Below are 13,821 nucleotides of genomic sequence, written 5' to 3'. Positions count from 1 at the left end.
TGAGCAAAATCTTCCGAAATCCGAATGGTTTTCTCCTACAACTACCACTCCCCTTTCCTTCTATTTATTCCCCAGCCAGGGAGGGGCCATTCAGCATCCACATGTGCCTTTCTTCCCGAGTCGACTCCTTGTCCTCAGTGGTTGTTCTCTCTGCGCATCTGGAACAGGCCCCAGCTGTTCTTTCTCCCCACTTATCTCTACCTCCGAAGGCAACTGCCTCTCCAATGGCTGGGAAATGTCGAATGGCCCTGGCTCTATCTCTGCTTCCAACACAGAGCATCCATCAGAGCCTTCCCCAGATTCCAGAATTGGCCCAAGTTCCTCCCCAACCTCCTCATCGTCCGAGTCTGCCGCCAACTCCGCTGGCAGCTGGCAGGCCACAACACAAGGTAACCCAGATAGGAAACATGACCAGATAGATTAATGTGTTAATAGAATAATATAAGCCTATGTGGGACATAATACTGAGTTAGAAGATTGGGAAAAAAATTGGAAGAAAATTATACATTAACAAAATCCGCCACATATAAAGAAAATCAAAATGTTCTATCGGTGGCACTTAGCCCCAACAAGACTTGCAAAAATGTACCCCAATCTAAACCCTAATTGCTGGAAATGTAAAAAAACACGAGGTACCTTTTTTCATGTATGGTGGCTTTGCCCAGAAATCAAAAAATACTGGATTAAAATACAAAAATGGTTAAAAGAAGTTACACATTGCCAAATAGAATTGAAGCCTGAACTGTTTCTTCTGGGGATCATTAAAAAGATTAAATATTTGATCGTTCATATTATTACAGCAGCGAGAATTGTACTCGCACAATTTTCCACAAGCCTGGAAAATGTTCGCTACACTGACAGGTTGTGCAATAATCCAGAAATTTTTCTTAAGTTTTTTATTATTTTTAAAACAAAAACAAAAAACACATCTTTTCAAAATGAAGCTTTTGATCCAGTAACAAATTAATACAAATCTCTTAACAAATCTTAATTTCCAATTAACACAACTTAATATTTTATGCATATGTTTCCCTCAAATCTGTCTATTAAACTATGCCATTATCCCCAAAAACCCATTGCTTAAATCTTAAATCCTATCCAATTATCATTCCATTTTTTCTTTCATTTGCTGAGATGGATATATTTTAACAATATAAACCATACAGTTGTTATAAACATTCATGAAATATTTAATTCCAACATACTCATTTTATTTTTATTATTAAACTCAAAATTTTTAATCTTTATTTCTATTATTAAATCTAATTTATTCATTTTATTTTAACTATTTCAGCATACTACTCCTCATTTTAACTATCCCTCCTCATTTTATTTTTGCTATAAAACCCAGCATTGTTATCTTTATCTCTGTCGTTAAACCAATCATTTTTATTTCTTGGTTGTTAAACACAGCATGACCATTTTATTTTTGGCTGTTGAACACAGCCTACCCATTTTTATTTTTTGGCTGTTACCCAGCATGCCCATTTTGTTTGGCTGTTAAACACAGCATATTCATTTTTGTTTTCAGGCTGTTACACAGCATATCTATTTTACTTTTTGGCTGTTAAACACAGCATATTTAGTTGGTTTAACTATTGATTCCTAATTAATCCTTCCTTTGTTGTTTCCATCCATCTATACATTACTTATTTTCACTTAATCATATTTATCTTTGTCCTTTTTCATGACATTCATGACATTTTAACATTGAGACATGGTTCTTGCTTAAAACATCTTTAGATGTATTTATAAATTCCTTTTAACATTTTCAATTAATCATATTTATCCTTATTCTTTTTCCTAACATTTTAACATTAAAACATAATTCTTGCTTCAAACATACCTTAACATATATTTATTAATTCCTTTTAGACATTCTTAATTTCTACAAAAACCTCCCTTTAATGATTACAATCCACCTTTACATTATTTTATTTTTAATCACATTGTCTTCATTTCCTCACCTATAGACATATATTTCCTTCCATTTTCCAACTTTTTTTTATTATTTATTTATTTATTTATTTATTTATTATTTTTTATTATTTTATTTATTATTTTATTCTCCATAATTCAGGTTAATTCTCTTTCTTATTTTTATTCCGGATATAATGTATCAAGTCTCTTTCTTTTGAGCCTGAGCTTAATCCTTCTTCTGTTCCTGCACCGGTATTTAAATTATTATTGTTTCAACTATAGGAGTTCCATTGTAAATTCCTTTTCTTTTCACCAAAGTCAAGCTGCCTGCAGACAGGAAAAAAAACCCTCCTCCACAAAGTTCAGTAACTTTTATCTGTAAGGCTCAGAGTTTCCCATAACAAAAAGAAGTTACAACGTTCCTCTTCAAGCCAGATGGTGTGTCTCTATAATCCACATTTTCCATTAGTCATGCAAGACTCCATTTTCAAATTATATAACCATCCATTTTATTTCTTCTTTTAATTTATAAAGTATTGAATCTTCTTTTTTTTTCTTTTTAAAATCCAATTTAAATTTTAAAGTATTTAGTCTTTTTATCATATCTCCATGATTAGTTCTGTTAGTTCTGTTCCAAAGTTAGTTGTTTCTCGGGTCTTTGTCTCTTTAAGGTTACAGTTTTAAATTTTTTTTCCAAAGTCCCTTTGTTGCACAGCCGCTGTTTTAGGCTAGGGGTCTTCTAAATATTAATATTGCTCCAAACATTGTTGCAAGCCTGGGTTGTTGTCACTCACCCGGCTTCAAAGAGCTCCATTTTACTCTGCTTTCCTCCAGCACTTTTCTTAGTCCGGTTGTCCCAGCTTCGTGGAAGCCGCCATGGCTGCTGCCCCCCGCCGCCAAATCACAGAGGGTTCCCTCTGACCTCCGAGGAACTTGCCTGTTCCTCTTGGTTGTCCGAGGCACCCCTCCTTTTCCCCCGTCCCTGCAGGACGGTTCCAGTCCGAAGACCCATCGGTGGTGGTTCAGCAGGCAGGGTTTTCGCGGGGCTCATCAGAGCCTGCTATTTCCCCAATTGTCTCCCTGCGTCGCCAAACCGGAAGTCAATCCAGAAAATTTTTGAATGTGCAGAAATGGACAAACTTATTATAGAATTAAATAACAAGGAAGATTCAGAATATTACTCAACCTGAGAAAACTGGTATCAATGGATAGAAAATAAAATAGGAAATATATAGATCAAAATAAGATATAAATTGTGTTTACATATATTCGATCAAGAAGGAATATCTGAGAATATATAGAGTTAAGATTTGTGTACTGTTGGAACAATGTTGAATTGTACAACTATCGGCGTATTTTTGTTAAAGACATTTGTATTAGTATTTTAATATTTTAAATTTTAATAAAGGTTTTTTGAAAATTAAAAAAAAAGAATAGTATAAATCTGAAAGTATACATCTGCGGTCATCTTTAAATTTGCCTCCAACTTGAGATGGGCAGTATATAAATTTAATAAGTAATACATAACAGTCTGATTCATTGGTGTACATTGTTGTTAAGTTTCTTTTTGGACTATTATGCACTTGTAGGCTCCATCTTCTATCACATAGTTCTTTAGGCAGCATGCATTGTCCCTCAAGAGCAGGGGCGTCAAATTCAAGGCCCGCGGGCCGAATCCTGCCCATGATGAGGTCAGATACAGCCCACGCGGCCATCCTGGAAACTAAGGGGTGAAGTAACCATGTTACTTCCGCTTGGTCCCCGCCATGCTGGCAGGCGTGTGCACAATGTGACCACGGGCCCAGTTCACTGTCACCGCATGCAGGGCAACAAAAGTAGTCTGTGGGACTACAGTAAAAAAAAATAGCTCAGACTTTCCAACTTCACAAGATCTTTTTTATTTTTTCTGTGAGAAGTTGGAAGATCTGAACTATTTTTTTTACCATAGTCCCACAGACTTACTTTTGTTGCCCTGCACGCAGCAGCAGAGAACAGAGTTGGAAAGCAGGTTAGTGAAGGGATGTGACTGCCCTGGGGTTGGGAGACGGTGTGAGGGTTTGGCATGGATGGCCTGACTGAAGGGCCCTCAGGTAAGCAGGTGCAGGGCAGGTGGGGCAGCTCTGTACCCCCTGCCTTGCTTTGTCCTCCACACACTGCCACCTCACTTCGTTTTTCGCCACTTCCCCTTGCTGCTGTAACGGCAGGAGGCTGAGCAATGCACTGAAGCAGTGGACACAAAGGGAGGTGGTGGTGGGTGGAGGACAAAGCAAGGGAGGGATGCGGAGCTTCCCCTCCATGCCCCACATCGGCTTACCTGAGCACCCCGCAGCCAGATCATCAACATCCTGACAGCTGCCCCGTATTGCAGTAGCTCCAGCAGAGAGAGAGCGATCGAATCCAACCTCGGAGAGTTAGAGAGATACTTGTACATCAGATACCTGTACAATTAGCACAGGGGCCCCCCAAGGCTGTGTGCTCTCCCCACTTCACTTCTCTCTGTATACAAATGACTGCATCTCTAATGATCCATCTGTTAAACTACTGAAGTTCGCAGATGACACAATAGTGATTGGTCTCATTCGAGACAATGATGAATCCGCATACAGACGGGAGGTTGAACAACTAGCCTCGTGGTGCAACCGGAACAATCTGGAACTGAACACTCTCAAAACCGTAGAAATGGTAGACTTTAGGAGAAACCCTTCCATACTTCCACCTCTCACAATACTAGACAACACAGTATCAACAGTAGATAGTAGTAAATTTCTAGGTTCTACCATATTGCAAGATCCAAAATGGACAGCTAACATCAAAAACGTCATCAAAAAAGCACAACAAAGAATGTTCTTTCTGCACCAACTCAGAAAGCTCAAACTGCCCAAGGAGCTGCTGATCCAATTCTACAGAGGAATTACTGAGTCTGTCATCTGCACCTCTATAACTGTCTTGTTTGGTTCCGCAACCCAACAAGACAGACACGGACTTCAGAGGATAATTAGAACTGCAGAAAAAACAATAGCTACCAACCTGCCTTCCAATGAGGACCTGTATACTGCACGAGTCAAAAAGAGGGCTGTGGAAATATTTACAGACTTCACATCCTGGACATAAACTGTTTCAACTCCTACCCTCAAAACGACGCTATAGAGCACTGCACACCAGAACAACTAGACACAAGAACAGTTTTTCCACAAACGCCATCACTTTGCTAAACAAATAATTCCCTCAACACTGTCAAACTATTTACTAAGTCTGCACTACTATTAATCTTCTCATCGTTCCCACCACCCATCTCCTTCCACTTATGACTGTATGACTGTAACTGTTACTGGTATCCTTACGATTTATATTGATATTGTTTCCTGATTGCTTATTTGTAACCTATGACTATCCTTAAGTGTTGTACCTTATGATTCTTGATGAACGTATCTTGTCTTTTTATGTACACTGAGAGCATATGCACCAAGACAAATTCCTTGTATGTCCAATCACAGTTGGCCAATAAAAATTCTATTCTATTCTATTCTATTCTATTCTATTCTATTCTATTCTATTCTATTCTATTCTATTCTATTCTATTCTATTCTATTCTACCAGGGCTGGCAGTGGCATGTTTCAGTGCCTGTCCAGCAGGGCGCTTCTAACTCGACTGCCTTCCCTCTTTTCCCTGCTCCTTCAGATAAAAGCTGCACTTTTTGTCTGTTTATTGCAGTGCAGCGCCCAGGATTTACTTAGCGGCGGGGCTTGGGGGATGGTCAATCCCCATTCATGGCATGGTGAAGGTGGAAGGCAATGCCCACCACCAGACCAGCCTGGCGGGGGTGGGATGGGAAACCAAACAGCACCAAAAGCAGCTGAAGGCACACCGGCTGTAGCTGCCCCGCCACCTGCCTCGCCTCACCTCATCCCGCGGGATGACCCTCCTGCCCCCCTCCCACCCCACCCACTGGAGACCCCTGGATTCCCTCCCTAGCCCCATCCAGGCACCACAGGCACCACCCACATGAGTGACATCAAGCTGGCCACACTCCTTGGCCACGCCCAGTAAGCGCCTCTCCCCAGCCACCAGAGGACAGCCACAATGCTGATCCAGCACTCAATGAAATCAAGTTTGACACCCCTGCAGTAATTGTAGAAAGAGCAGTAAGGAAGATTTGGCTTGAGGAAAAGGGTGGCTGCTTCCGTACTTTGGAGAGCTCCCATTGCAGGTTTGTATGTGCTGCATTAACCTTGATCGCAATGCTTTTATTAAGCAATCCATTGTTTTTTTCATTGAGGCTCCATGCTAGACCTCAGTATTACTACTGACCAGAGGTGGGATTCACTTACCTTCCCTACCGGTTTGCAAATGTGAGCGCGTGCGCCAGTGGTGGGTTTCAAAATTCTCTACTATCGGTTCTGTGGGTGTGGCTTGGTGGGCGTGGCAGGGGAAGGATACTGTAAAATCTCCATTCCCTCCCCAATCCAGGGGAAGGTTACTGCAAAATCCCCATTTCCTCCCGATCAGCTGGGACTTGGGAGGCAGAAAATAGATGGGGGCAGGGCCAGTCAGAATTTTTACTACCGGTTTTTCGAACTACTCAAAATTTCCACTACTGGTTCTCCAGAACTGGTCAGAACCTGCTGAAACTCAGCTCTGGCGTGCGCGCTTCGTTCGCACGTACCTTATCTGCGCATGTGCACGGCCTTGTGCGCATGCACAGTGCTTGTGCGTTACGTCCAGGCAGATAGGCGGAGCCTCCTGCAGTCCCCACTACCAGTTCGTGCGAGCCAGAGAGAACCGGCTGAATCCCACCACTGCTACTGACACTACTACTGTGCCGTAGGGTCCCTCTAGCTGTCCTGTAAAATTTGTTTGATTTTTTTTAAAAAAAGATTAACTTGGATTTGGAAAAAAGTAATCGGGATACTGCTGCAACAGTTTCCACTTTACATGAGGGCCAGATGTGCTAACACCTTGCACCACACACTGCAAAACAATGACCCCATACTATTTCAGTTATGAACACCCACCTTCCTTCCTTCCTTCCTTCCTTTCCCAAGTTGGGGATAATCAGGAGACTATGAATAAAAGTGAAAAAAAAAATAAACCAAATAAATCAAACTTAAAATAATATTAAGAAATACCTTAAAAGCTTCTCTAGTTCTCCCTAAGAAACAAATATAGGACAGAAATAAAAAGGGGAACTGCCTCATCATACTTGCATCCGTGGTTTAAAACCAAGACTCGAGTCAAGTATGAATGCAAAAACATGGAATGTCTTCACACACACATATATATCACATATATATACTTCCGCTCAGAGCTGAAGAACCTTTTTGGATGAGAAGCGAAACGTCTTCAAAGAAAAACCAGAAAGTCCAGTTGCCTCTTGAAAAAGCATCTTTGGGACATGATTGTCTTGCGTCTTTGTAGATCTGTTGAGTCCTCGGAGATAGGGCGGCATATAAATTTTATTAAATAAATAAATCAATCTTCTGGCATTGCACACAGGATCCACCAGGAGGCTTCCTCGGTAGCCGCTGGAAGAAATGGCCATGCGCCTATCTCTTTTCGCAAACTCAAGGGACGGGCGCTACTCGGGGGTTTTCGCCCTTTCTACCGCGTCCGTTTCTGTTCCCCCTTCGCTGCGAGCCTTAGGCTGAGCCTTTCCAGGGGTCCATGAGGCTGCAAGGAAGTTTTGCAGGGATGGAGATCCAGACGTGACTCCGGAGTTCAGTGAGGGGGTGGGAATGCTTGGATGCATACAAAACTTCATCCGTTACGGAGTTGTGAAAGAGGAATCCCACCGGGATCCCATGTCCCTCTGTCACCTCTTGCATGCACGTGATAAACAGGGGAGAAAGCAAAGCTCCGGACCCACCGCGCTGCCCCTAGGGAAAAGAATAAACCAGGATCGCCAGGGAAGAGCGAGCCGTTTAATCTCCGTTTCCTCTGGAAAAAAAAATCCTCTGCAGGAGGGTGGAAGAGAAGTCGGTTTTGCAAAACAGATTTCTGCCTCGAAGTCAGTCTTGATTCCTAGACAGAACAGACGTTACAAACATGATCAAAACATCATCTTGAAGCATAGAGGGTTTATTCATACAGGTATTAGTTCTTGCATACCTTGGATAACGGTTTGTTATTTCGGACTTCCGGAGTTTTCCCAGGGATTTGAGCTTAATGGGATTCTACTCATTAGAAGCTTTGCCGGAAGCTCAAATGTTGATTTAATTATTACATTGGTTTAGATAGCCACTCATCTCAATTGCGCTTTAGGAGCTGAGAGCTTTATGATTCTGATGGTGCAGAAGTTGTTTTTTTTTAACTTGGTAAGCAGCCATTGAAATTATTTGAATAAATAAGTAAGCAATAGAAATCTAAAATCTAAAACGTTTCTACATGTATTTATGCAATATTTTGAGTCCTTGATAGAAGATGATCTATAACTGCTCTCCTGAATTTGGATTAGAGATCAGAGAGAAGATGGAGGGACAACGCCCAGCAAATGCAGGAGTTGGAAAAGGCCCTCCAGTTACTCAGCCTTGGAGCTGTGGGAAGAATGGGGCAAGTTCTGGGCAAAAGAACCAAGAAGAAGAAGCCAAAAGTTCAGAGGTCCAATGCTGTGACTTCAAAAAAGTGCATTTACAGGAGAGGAAGTGTCCCCAAGATGTTTGCAGTCAGCTTCACCACCTTTGCCGTCAATAGCTGCAACCAGAAAAACACACCAAGGCTGAGATGCTGGACCTGGTGCTCCTGGAGCATTTCCTGGCTGTCCTTCCCCCAGAGATGGAGAAATGGGTGCGGGAGTGTGGAGTGGAGACCAGTTCCCAGGCGGTGGCCTGGCCGAAGGCTTCCTCCTGTCACAGGAGGAGGAAAAGCTGGAAATTTTGCAGGTGTGAAAATGTAATAATTGAAACTCTAAAGAGGAGCTGTCTGAATTGCCTCTCTGGCACTTTTCAGGGATTGTGAACTCCTAAGGCGAGTTGTTCCATTCTTCTTCCAGAGGATGTATTTGGGCAGTGGTTCCATTCTCACTTTCAAATTACAATGATGGACATTGGGGTCTGTTAGGTTGAGGGTTTAATATTGATAATTCATTTTTATTTATGTGCTGATCCTTTCTTTATCATGCCACATCATGTCTAGAAATCTTTGGAAGCTGTGACTGAGTATCCCAAGGAAAGGGAAGATTCATCCAAACCCTCTCAAGAGCTGAAGTTCAGGAAGAGCTTCCAGAAAGATCAAAGTCAAGACACCATGCCACGTACCAGAAGCTCTTTCCTTGTAATGTGAGGTTTGGACATTAAAGGTGATTCTTTTGTTCCTCTTCATTGTAATCTCTCTATTTCACAAACATGCTTCCACCATTTTCTGTCTCACAGAGAATAAAAAACAGTCTTTGGCTTTTTTAGAATCACCGCCTCTTTCTGGTGGAGCTGAAAGAGTGCTTGAACCTCTGCCTCAGGTAGGACGAGAAACATTGATAAATATCCATGAATCTTGGATGGGTTTCATTTTGTTCTGGAGTTCAGTGTATATTATTGCTATTTCTAAGCAATTCAAATTTTAGATCAGGTTAATGAAAATACACACACAGCTGATCCTATCTGTCCCTTCTGATAAGCTTTCTCCACCTTCCTGCTTTCAGGCTCAAATTTCCTTGACTAGATGTTGTCTCAGCTAGAGATCTTCCTTCTGTTTCCCTGTTTCCCTCACATACCATTATTTTAAAAAGTATTCTCTTTTGTCTTTTGAAAAGCATATTTTGGACAACCATGACCTGGTGATTGAGAATCTCCATAGACTATTACAAGCTCTTCTAACACCTTCATCAAGGTGTGGAATTTGTTCCTCAGTGGATAAAGTAAGCCAGTGGCAAAAATGTCAGGTGGGTTTTGCCAGTATTGCCCACCCTAGGAAGAATTGGACCTACTGATAAATAATGGATTTAAGACCCACCTACCAATTAACCAAGAAAACTATCTTAGTTGGCTACAATGAGGTATTGATCCAACTTGATCCAATGCTGTCAGTCATAAATGGTGAGATCTCATTCAGAATTCTGCAGAAGATGCCCATTTTGTTCACTGGTTCTTCTTCCTTGAATTGGTGGTAGAAAACTGTCAAATTATTCTTGGGATTATCTGTTAATAGGAAAACATGTTTCCTTGTTCAGGATGTTGTGTCTTTTGATGACGTGGCTGTGTATTTCTCCAAAGAGGAGTGGTCTCAGCTGGAAGCTGACCAAAAAGTGCTCCATGGAGAAGTCATGCTGGAAAATTCCAGGAATCTGGCTTCTCTGGGTAAGAACCCCTTTCTGTGCTCAGGAACGTAGAAAAGTCACGGGATGGGGGGCTTAGATGTTATTTCTGATTAAAAGAACATCACTGTTGTGTCTTTTGAGGAAGTGGCTGTGTATTTCTCCAAGGAGGAGTCGTCTCAACTGGATGCTGACCAAAAAACGCTCCATGGAGAAGTCATGCTGGAAAATTCCTGGAATCTCTTTTCTTTGGGTAAAAACCCCTTTCTTGGGCTCAGAAAAATAGAGAGGTCATGGGGTGGGGGGCTTAGTTATTATTACTGATAAAAAAAATTATCATTGTGCCTTTATAATCTGTAAATAATAAAGGCAACGGACAAACCCGATATTCCTTCCTCCTGCTGTTTTCACTACAATCCTGTGATGTGGGTTGAACTGAGAGAAACTGGCCCAAAGTCATCCAGCCACCATTCATGCCTAAGGCAGAACTAGTACTCACAGTCACCCAGTTTCTAGCCTGGTGCCTTAAACATTTGATTAAACTGACTTTACGGAAGGAGGAAATTTATTCAATGAAAAATTAGAAAACTGCATAGCTGATCTGTCCCCGTACCCACACACACACCCACACAGCCAGTCGAGGGTTAAGGAAACACTTTGGAACACACCCAGGTCTTATCTCCGACTTGGCAACGATAGACACACCATCTGCCGAGGGTCTTTATTTTCACAAACAGACAGATAAGATACGAACGTTCAAGAAAGTCCAAACAGAAATAATATTCCTCCCAGCAGTTCCGGACGAGGCTTTAGTGACTGTCCAAGGTTTTGCTTTGTTCGTCACAAAAGATCCTTGACCACCACCCTCTATTATATAGTCTCTGGGGTGTGGTCTCTGGGGTGTGGTCCAGTGACTCAGTTCTAATCCCTAGCACGCCTCCCCAGCTGCTGCAAACGTTTATCACGCCTTCGGAGGCGTGCGTCCAGGAATGATGTTTCATTATCACTTTGATTGGAATCAGCTGTCTCCTCTCCCTCGACCGGCACTTGAGACAATGCCAGAGGGGAGGGGCCTGGAGAGGGAGGCCTGGCTGACTCCTCTTCCTCATGCTCGGAGCTTTCTTCCTCCGATGGGACAGGCTCAGAGGGCGGGGCCACAACAATAGCCTCCCTTTTTGCATAAAGGAAATGTTTTTTAGAAAATGCTTTCTGCTCATACAAAACGCTTGTTTCCATACCATAGAACAACAGTCACCAACAGGTCGTCTGTGGACTATTGGTGGTCCGTGAGAAAAATTATTTGCCTTTTTTATATTAGTGGTCCACAGGATTTAAAATTATGGATTTAGTGGTCCTTGAGGTCCGAAAGGGTGGTGACCCCTGCCATAGAAGATATTAGTGAGATTATTATATTAGTTTGTGGCACCATGGAATTGTCCCAGGTCAAAGATTAGATCAAAGTTCATTGTGATGTGATTCAATCCTTTTATATGAGCATTATTAGAGATCCACTTGGAAATGGGTCTTCGCTGAAATCTTAGTTTGGCATCTTTATGTTTGCCAACAAAAGAGCTGAAATATATTGATGATTCTTTGCCTAAATTTCAGGTAAAAAGGTTTGATTATTCTCAGTTTTCTTTTCTTTTTTCAAGGCTTAAATGGTCAAGAGAATAAGAATTACAAGGAACAATGCCAAGTGATCCATCCAAAAGAGGGAAAGGGGAAATTTGCAGATCAGATGCAACCAAAGAGTGATGAGACAAGCCAATCAAAAAGTGGAATTTAAAAAAGCTTTCCTTGTGTCAGCTGGCTTCCTAACCATACAAACATCGATATGGGAGATACATATAACCACATGCAGTATGGAAAGAGCCTTACTTATACCAATCATCTTAATTGCCACAAGAAGATCCACAAAGGAAGGAAGGTATATCAATGTATGGAGTGTGGAAAGATCTTCTGTTATTATAGTTCTCTTGTAAGACATCAAAGGAATCACAAAGGAGAAAGACCGTATAAATGCATGGAGTGTGGAAAGAGCTTTACTTGAAGCAGTAACCTTAATTCTTACAAGAGGATCCACACAAAAGAGAAACCATATCAATGTTTTGAATGTGGAAAAGGCTTTAGGTGGAATTCTACTCTTACCACCCATAAAAGGATCCATACAGGAGAAAAACCATATCAATGCATAGACTGTGGAAAGACCTTTGCTAGTAGTAGTAGTCTTAATTCCCACAAAAGGATCCACACAGGTGAGAGGCCACATAAATGTGGGCACTGTGGAGAAGGCTTTAGAAGGAGTTGTGATCTCACTTCCCATAAGGGGATCCATATGGGGGAAAAAACCATATGAATGCATGGAGCGTGGGAAGAGCTTTGCAAGGAGTAATGCTTTTACTTGTCATAGAAGGATCAACACACAGGAGAAATCATTTCAATAAAGGAAATGTGAGAAGAGCTTCAATAGAAATGCAGGTAGTCCTCAGTTTATGACTGCAATTGATCCAAAAATTTCTGTTGCTAAGCAAGATAGTTGTTAAGTTGCCCCATTTTACTTCTTTTCTTGCCACATTTGTTAACCAAATCCTGTAGGTAACATAGTAAAACTGTTAAGTGACTCTGGCTTCTCCATTGACTTTGCTGGTTAGAAGTTCGCAGAAAGTGATCACACAACCCTGGGACACTGCAACTATCATAAATATGAGTCAGTTGTCAAGCATTTGAAGTTTTCTCAGTTGACCATGGGAATTCTGCAATGGTGATAAGTGTGAAAAATGGTCAAAAGTCACTTTTTTTCAGTGCTGTGTAACTTTGAAGAATCACTAAATGAACTGTTGTAAACTGTGGACTACCTATAGTTGTCTAAAATCTCATGCAAGGCTCCTGATCTCCGCTCCCTCCGTCGGGACTTGAAGACTTGGCTTTTCAAACAAATAGGCTGAGACTGATTCCAGGCTTTATTACTTACTACTAATTAATTATTTGGTTTAAATTATGATTTTATTGTACTTATTTCTTAACTTGTGTTCGCCGCCCTGAGTCCTTCGGGAGAATGGCGGCATATAAATACATGTAATAAATAATATTTTTTTTTTATTTGATTTATATGCCGCCCTTCTCCGGAGACTAAAATAATTATAAATAATAAATTTGAGTAATAATCCAAATAAATTGGAGTCCTTCTTAGATGTGCATCCATAAATTGTCTTTCTAGTGCAAACCAGAACAAGGTGGATCCCTAATCCTGCTTGTGGTTTTTCCAAGTTCAAATAGTTCAGAAGCCTTCTTTGCATGTAGAAATATTCCTGATTGTTTTTCATTATATTGTTTCAAATATTTAAAAAATATCAAACACAAATATCACATTATTCGTCAACTATCTTTTAGGTTTAAAAAAATCCCACAACATTATTAGAGGTTATCTGATATCTCTTGCTTCAATATTGGCCGAAGTATCTTGACCTAGCCCTTTTTCTGGCTGTTCTACTTTTTCCATCCCTGCTTGTCTGAGGAAGGCTTCAGTGAGAAGTCTGATTGCTGCATCCAGGATGTTAGTTGTTGCTTACAAAGTCTTGCAGGCTGTAAGTGCCAAATTCCTTTCCTTTAGCAGCTATGATTTGTTTTCATACACAGTGTTTAATGAATCGCTTTGTCA

At 41.1% G+C, this 13,821-nt stretch overlaps 1 pseudogene; it reads left to right on the top strand.

Annotated features, from left to right (window-relative positions):
• Nucleotides 1-12,521, top strand: part of LOC139311899 (zinc finger protein 420-like) — a 285,827-nt pseudogene extending 273,306 nt beyond the window's left edge.
• The last annotated feature ends 1,300 nt before the right edge of the window (nucleotides 12,522-13,821 follow it).

Source organism: Pituophis catenifer, unplaced genomic scaffold (genome assembly GCF_029215685.1).
Source record: "Pituophis catenifer annectens isolate HBS135680 unplaced genomic scaffold, rPitCat1.0.hap2 SCAF_2, whole genome shotgun sequence".
NCBI classification, from domain to species: Eukaryota; Metazoa; Chordata; class Lepidosauria; order Squamata; family Colubridae; genus Pituophis; species Pituophis catenifer.
The sequence above is the reverse complement of the archived record's forward strand: the minus strand, read 5'-3'. Positions and strand labels throughout refer to the sequence as shown.